This window comes from Berghia stephanieae, chromosome 2 (assembly GCF_034508935.2).
Source record: "Berghia stephanieae isolate SIO BIC M18660-M18661 chromosome 2, UCSD_Bste_1.3, whole genome shotgun sequence".
Classification (NCBI taxonomy): Eukaryota; Metazoa; Mollusca; class Gastropoda; order Nudibranchia; family Aeolidiidae; genus Berghia; species Berghia stephanieae.
This window is the reverse complement of record NC_088361.1, coordinates 69,949,778-69,957,277: the sequence shown is the minus strand read 5'-3', so window position 1 is coordinate 69,957,277 and position 7,500 is coordinate 69,949,778. Positions and strand designations below refer to the sequence as shown.

Below are 7,500 nucleotides of genomic sequence, written 5' to 3'. Positions count from 1 at the left end.
GACAAACCAAAAAGGAAAATACAATGTAGAAGAAAAAAAATAATCTCGAAAAATCAGCCTTTTGGGATTTGTGAGATGATTTTTTTTTCTTGTATTCTTTCTTTCTGTTTTGTCTGGCGCCGTTTCATACACACCTTTTCGGAATCTTGAGTAGTGCATTGCTCTCAAGATGACGATGGATGTCGACATCATTCACTTGTGACACATCGGTTCAAAACGGTATTAGTTGCACGGCTATGTGGTCTAGTGGTATGACACTTGCCTTCAGATCGGAAGGTCCTGGGTTAGAGTCCCACTCAAGCGGCGCAATAATTTAGTTCTTGGAAAAGGCTCTTTACTCACATTCTCTCAACGTACTCAGGTGTCAAATGAGTACCTGACCGTCAACAGGGTTGTCTCTGTTGGGATTTTAAAAAAATAAGTAACACGACCTAATATGCTTCATATCTCTTCTTGCATGTTATGTGTTGCTGTTGGCTAGGAACCCTTCGTAAAGCGCTTTGAGCACGTTTAGTAGATATTGCACTATATAAAAGCTCAGATTTTTTGATTATGTCTGACTAAAGCAGAAAACCCCCAAAAAATTAGTAATAGTTAAAATGACCAGAAATGGGAAATTTTCGGTTTTTACAAATTATGAAACTACATTCAGCATCCTCTAGTATAACACATACACTTTATCCAAGCTCATATTTTTTACTGTAATTTCCACCTCAAACACTCCACGATAATACCGTATTGAGACGATTGGTCAATTGTGTAACCTGCCGTCTCAAAATGGTGTTATGATGGGATGACGCGGGCCCGGAAAAGCGAGTTTAGAATTAAAATGATAAGAAATGCTCCCTTTAATTAAAGATAAAATTAAAAATTAGGGGTCCCAATGGCTCAGTTTGTAGAGCACTCGCTTCACACGCAAAGGGACCGAGATCGATCCCGGGTGTAGTCGAGATTCCCCTATCCATCCAGCAGTGAATGGCTAGCTGAATCTGTTAAATTTGGCGGAAAGTACTTTGTGATAGACTAGCATCCTATCCAAAGGATAGTAAGCAATTGCTATTGTCTGTTTCATGCTATAGAAACCGAGATAAACTCCGGCTCCATGGGTTATTATTAGGTAAGTAAATGAAAAATTACTTTTTTATACAATGAAATAAACTGTATTTTTGTCTCTACCATAACGAATAGAAATGAACCCCAAGTTTCATGTTTGTATCTATAAATTCAGTTCCAGAACCTTGGTCTTGCTTATCCAGCTTTCATATTATAGCGGATCACATAATTTATTTTCAATGGAATGCAGCGAGTATACTATCTGTCCATGTCGAAAACGCCGTTAAACACCTAAAAACAAAACAAACTATCTGTCCAATTAACTGATAGCCTGAGCTGGTCCATAAATTCGTCGTCCTTAGGGGCGTCGTCGTGTCTTCCATACCAAATTCATTAAAGACATTAATTGAGCTTTTATATAGCGCAATATCCACTAAATGTGCTCAAAGCGCTTTACAATGGGTCCCTGGTCAACAGCAATATTTTACATGTAGGAAAGGACATGACGCCTGTTAGGCGAAATTACAATTTTTCGGACAAAGACACATTTCTTCATTTTACACCTGAGTACGGTGAGTGAATGTGAGTAAAGAGCCTTCTCCAAGGACTCAACTATGCGTCGAGCGAGGCTCGAACCAGGACCTTCCGATCCGAAAGTGAGTGTCATACCACTAGACCACATAGCCGCACATTACCTAATTGATATAAAAAAAAGTATAACCCAAACTACTTGTTTAATTCCATACTTCGTTTGCATTTTGCAGTATGCCACGACTTTGCTTCTTCAATGTATGTCCCATGTTCGAGTCCGGATCTTGGCTTGAGTGGTATGACACCGGCCTTCGGATCAGAAAGTCGTGGGTTCGAGTCCTGCTCTGAGTGGTGAATAGTTGAGTCCTTCTTCGTTCAGGCAGCCCACGCTGACATGCTGGCTACAAGCGATGCACCAATTTCGTTTGAAAATGCTCTTAACTTACATTCTCTCAACGTACTCGGGTATAAAATGAATACCTGACCGTGAATAGAGTTGTATTTGTCCGAAAAAAAATGTAATATCGCCTAAAAGGCGTCATGTCTCGTCTCACATGTTAAATGTTGCTGTTGGTGAGAGGCCCCTTGTAAAGCTCTTTGAGCACGTTAAGTAGATATTGCTCTATATAAAGTCTCAAGCTCAAGTTTAAAATTGAGTCTTTAGAAGAAGCTGTTTACTTACAATATAATCTCACCATACTTTGTTGTAAAATGGGTACTTGACTGTGAAAAAAGGGTTAAATAGGTGTACATAATGTTAAAGTTCGGAACCTAACCAAAGAGCTTTGAATAGATTTGGTGGATGCTGCGCATTTAAAGAGTCCATTAAAAAAAAACAGATTAAATTGCAGAATTCGAACGAACTACGACGATATACATTGGAATGATATGCAATTCCTGTAAGATAATATTGTTGGATTTCAAAACAACGTTAAAACTGACAAAAAGTAACACTAAAATCAATTCAAAACGATGCCACTCAGCTTTATTCGCTGCTTCTACATAAAATGTAACTCGAGTATAATGAGATACAAAAAGAGATATACGTTATCCTTAATAAATATATGTAGTTGGTTTTGCCATGTGATAGGTTTGCCCTCAGTGGGTAGACTCTTTATATAAGGCACGCTCTAAGTCCCCATGAACTTCTGACAACGTGTGTAAGAATCATTCCTTATTGACATATTATCAGCTTGCAACAAAGTTAAATTATGATAATAGATAGCGTTTGAGTATTCATTAAATCGGTAACAAATACGTTAAAATACGTTTTACAATAATGATATTTGTAATTACCGGTACCTACTTCTTTTTTCAGTTCGTTTATATTTTGGGGTTTTGCGGGGCTTGCTCAGCTTCAGATCATATCGGAGCCAAAATGTACACATATTGTTGGAAAAAAAAGCCAAATGATCATCTTATTATACTATGCATGATTGAATATCTCCATTTATCATTTAAAAGACATTGCTTTCTCCATTCTTTCTAAATAAATAAAAGATCCAGTGATACATTATACTTAATATGTGCTCACTGTTTTTAGGTTCACTTTATTTACTACTTTAAAAATAATTTGACACAACTAATATAATTTTGTCACCATTATCGGTTCGTGCTTGTTTATTTTAGTCATGTGTCTCAAAGGTCAATCGGAAATGCTTACGAATGCAGTATATTTCAATGACAATAAGAACACATCTCTCTAACAAAGCGGCATGTTTCATTGTTTACAAAAGCCAATCTGTTCAGTTCGGGAACTATGGAGTAGCGAGTGTGTCCCACAAAATGATACCATTGTAAGAATAAAGGATGATACTTTATACGAGTGAATGAAAGAGATATCTTTTGGGAAACCAACATACTGGAGCTGTCTTTGTCAATATTTGGCAGAGATCAACCAACTTCTAGCAGTGTTATCTTTTAACTAGAAACGGCGTATCTGAATTCCTAAATGATTGTGACTCATGTAGTAGTCCTCGATGGCCATACGGTTAATGGAGTCGGAGTTTATTTCGGTTTTAGCGGCATTTTAGGAAAATGCAACTTTTATTTTATACTCTTTATTTTGGCTTAAAAGGAATATTGTCCAGCCATAAATGTATTTTCCTTCAGATCTTGTCTAAAGGCACACAGCAACCAGAGTCAAACGGCCGTTTCTCCTCCCTACCATTGGGGACTGAAAAGACAAGACTCTAGACGACCATAGCAGTCTTCAATCTGATGATGTTTTAGTCTGAATGGTAGAAGAAGAAGAACCAATCATCGCGGGGTGAACAAAGGATTTTTAAAAAATCAACGGTGACGGAAAGTATGTCCTACATCTATATAGTTGACTGCTATAATGAATGAATGCGCTGCGATGAATTCTGAAATGTACTTTTAGTATTGACCATCCAGTCGCCTTTTCTTTTTTTTTTTTAATGCTGAAGTCAGATTTTTTTATTTATACCTTTGTATTTTTGGCTACAAAAACCCTGCAATGGTAATTGATGAATTCCATGTCTGCCTCATGGCATTGTGATGTTATTATCATGGTTTTCATCAGACATGTTGTTGCCTATATTTTGATATGATATTTCAGAAAAAAATGGTCCTATTAGAGAACAACAATAAAATGATACATGGAACACAATTATTATAAGAGCGCTTCTGGTTGGCATCCTCCATATTGAGCTAATAAGCTTGATAATAATTTACCTATGACTTCATTTTATTCTTTTGTAAAACTAAAATATTATTATGCTACTTTCTACTTTCTGCTAACAATTCTATAATTCCATTTGCAGAGGATAAAGAATTTTTTATATTGCATAAATCTTTCAAATTATACTTACATGTTTTACGTGGGAAACGAATTAAATTAATCAGCAGACATTCTAATATGAATTTCTACACGAATTCTCGCTCCCATTCATTCCTAAAGTGAGAAACAAAAAAGTATTTAAAGTGAGAAACAAAAAAGTATTTTACCCTCCATGATTTTGAAAGATTGTTAATTTTTAGATAACCAGTATCAACACAATCATTTTGCATTTCTTTCAAAGATTTGTATAGAACATGTCCACCCGTGAAAAAGTCTGGATATAGATACATACACACACACACACACACACATATACAGATAGATAGATAGATAGATAGATAGATAGATAGATAGATAGATAGATAGATAGATAGATAGAGAGAGAGAGAGAGGAGAGAGAGAGAGAGAGAGAGAGAGAGAGAGAGAGAGAGAGAGAGAGAGAGAGAGAGAGAGAGAGAGAGAGTGCTTAGGACAAAAGGTTATGACGACTGATTATTACAGTTTGACACCATTGTCAAGTGGCTCAGCAGCAAGGTGACTTGTCTTGTCACAAAAGTTAAGCAATGTTAAGCGTGTACAATGCCTGGGTAGATGACAGTAAACTTTAGTAAATTCTGCACCCGACGTTGTTTCCTTGAGTAAGGAACTTTACATACATTTACCCGCTCGACGCAGGTGCGATGATTACCTGGTTATAGGCAGTGACGGATATTGCATGAGTGCTAGAACAAAAAGAGCACCTAACAGACGACTGGTACTGCATGAAATAAAAATATGGTTCCACAGTTGGGGAATAATAGAAAAATAATGAAGCACATTAATTACAGAAAATCTGTGGAAATTCTCTCTCTATCAATGATTATGTTCATTTTTATTTATTTAGATATTTGTGACCAGGCTTATTTTAGGCCCAGGTAACCTCTAATATAGAATAGGTGGGATACGAGAATCATCTGCTCGAACACTGGGTTTTAACACGAATCGTTTGTGTGCAAAACTTTGATTCTACCACTTCCTTCTATTATTTGTTCTATTCTATGTCTTGCCATGCAAATTTGGATACGACGTATTCTGCACATACGATATTTCAGTCCAAGTCGAAAAAGCAAACTAAAGCAAAAACAATACTGCTGTAGTGCTCGTGAAAGGGCGATAGAGGCGCGAGATCTGGACATGTTTGAGTAATGAATAGTGACCAGAAACTAGCAGGTATCCGAGTGGATTATAGGAAGCATTGGTATCCTCAGCAGAAAATGGACGAGGAATGCGTCGCTGAGGCACGTACCTGTAATCCTAGAGTTTGCTCGAAACCAATCATTCTTCCTCACACCTTTATTCATCCTTGATTTGAATGGGGCTGAGAAAATAATACAAACCTTTAAATAAGGCAGCACTTTACTTTAACATATATATGGAGAAGTTAATGATGACGAAGATATTATTGCTATTGCTGTTATTATTGTTGATGGTGATGATAACGACGACGCCGGTGATGTTGCTGGTGATGACGATGATGAATGATGATGATAATAATAATATGATGATGATGATGATGATGATGATGATGATGATGATGATGATGATGATGATGATGATGACGGTGGTGATTATGATCATTATGATGATAAAGTCGACGATGATGATAATGATGATGCTGATCATCATGATTAAGACGAGGACGACGATGACGACGATAATGGTAGTAATTTGACTAATTAACAAGCTTAAAACTCCACGCATCTATCATTTAGTATACGAATTGACGTCTTGACCTTACTTAAAGGAAGCCAACCTGTCTCAGAGCATCAGTTTAATTTCACTGACAGCCCATTTTAGGTGGGCGTGACTTTGGCTCAATTGAAAGAGTCTTCGAGCTAAAGGCAAAGGGAGCGGTTTCGAATAGTTGCATAATCTAAATTTGCAAATTTCTGTATTTCAAGAATTGATTTGTTAAATCAAGCAAACAGCGGTTTGCAACCGACCAAATCTCTGTCTGTCCAGGTTGCCGCTAAAAAGAGATGTAATACAGAGTTAACGAATAAGTATATACAAGTGAATGAGTGTAAGGTGAGTGCTGATGCACTATGAAAATCAATCGTGTATGTAAAGCTCCGCTGCCATGGGCCTATAGATCTGGAGGTCGACTATTTTCTTGTGTTTGATACTATTTCCTTCCACGCTAATGTCGCTGTTGCCGTATTTGGTGCTATATGTTAAGGTAAATTACTCACAACATCCATCAGACGGATATAATTATTGTAATGTTAACCCAAGGCGTGCATGAGTGTCATTCTTTAACAATGCCTACTATACTATAGAAAGAACGACGTTGACGTCATTCAGCTTTTTGTTATTATTTTTAGACAGCATGTTAGTGATTATTTCACACTAATTTGTACCAATCTATAAACGTTGAAGGTTCCACACATGCTTTTGTTTTGGTATGTTTAATTTAATTGGCTGGTGAGCATTTTACCTAAACTCATATCATCATTAGGAGTGCACTAAATACATATTCGATTCTATATTATAGACATAACAAGAGACTCGGTAATTTTGCAAGATGATGAGAGAGAGAGAGAGTGAGAGAGAGAGTGAGTGTGTGTGTGTGTGTGTGTGTGTGAGAGAGAGAGAGAGAGAGAGAGAGAGAGAGAGAGAGAGAGAGAGAGAGAGAGAGTAGAGCATGATCTGAGAACACGATCATTGTCTTTCCGATGAGGGATATTGAAGCACAAGCTTTCCCTCTTATAACTTGTTACATAGTTACCCAAATAAGAATATAAATAATATATTATTGTAATATAATATATAATATGGAGTATGGTGAGGATGGTGATGATGAAATGGGGATGATGAAAGAGAAGAAACTATTTGGAAGGTTGTTATTGTGATGATGATGATGATGATGATGATGATGATGGTGATGATGATCATGATGATGATGATGATTTTGATAATGCTATTTATATGCATGAGGGTGTAGTGCGTGTGCATATTATGTTATGTAGGTTCTTCAAAATATTGTGATAGCACGTGTAACCAAATGACAAATTGCCACTATTTTGTGGACGATATATTATTATTATTATTATTATTATTATTATTATTATTAT

The 7,500-nt window shown here is 36.6% G+C and overlaps 1 protein-coding gene across 11 annotated transcripts in view; it reads left to right on the top strand.

The window, feature by feature from the left end:
• Positions 1–7,500, top strand: part of LOC144965434 (uncharacterized) — a 70,078-nt gene that overhangs the window by 19,705 nt on the left and 42,873 nt on the right. For 3 of the 11 annotated variants that reach the window (XM_078900783.1, XM_078900778.1, XM_078900775.1), the window contains one exon: positions 3,697–3,892. The exons of the other annotated variants lie outside the window; for them this stretch is intronic. The gene's annotated coding sequence lies outside the window, so the exon portion shown is untranslated. The remainder of the gene's footprint in view (positions 1–3,696; positions 3,893–7,500) is intronic. 11 annotated transcript variants of the gene reach the window in all.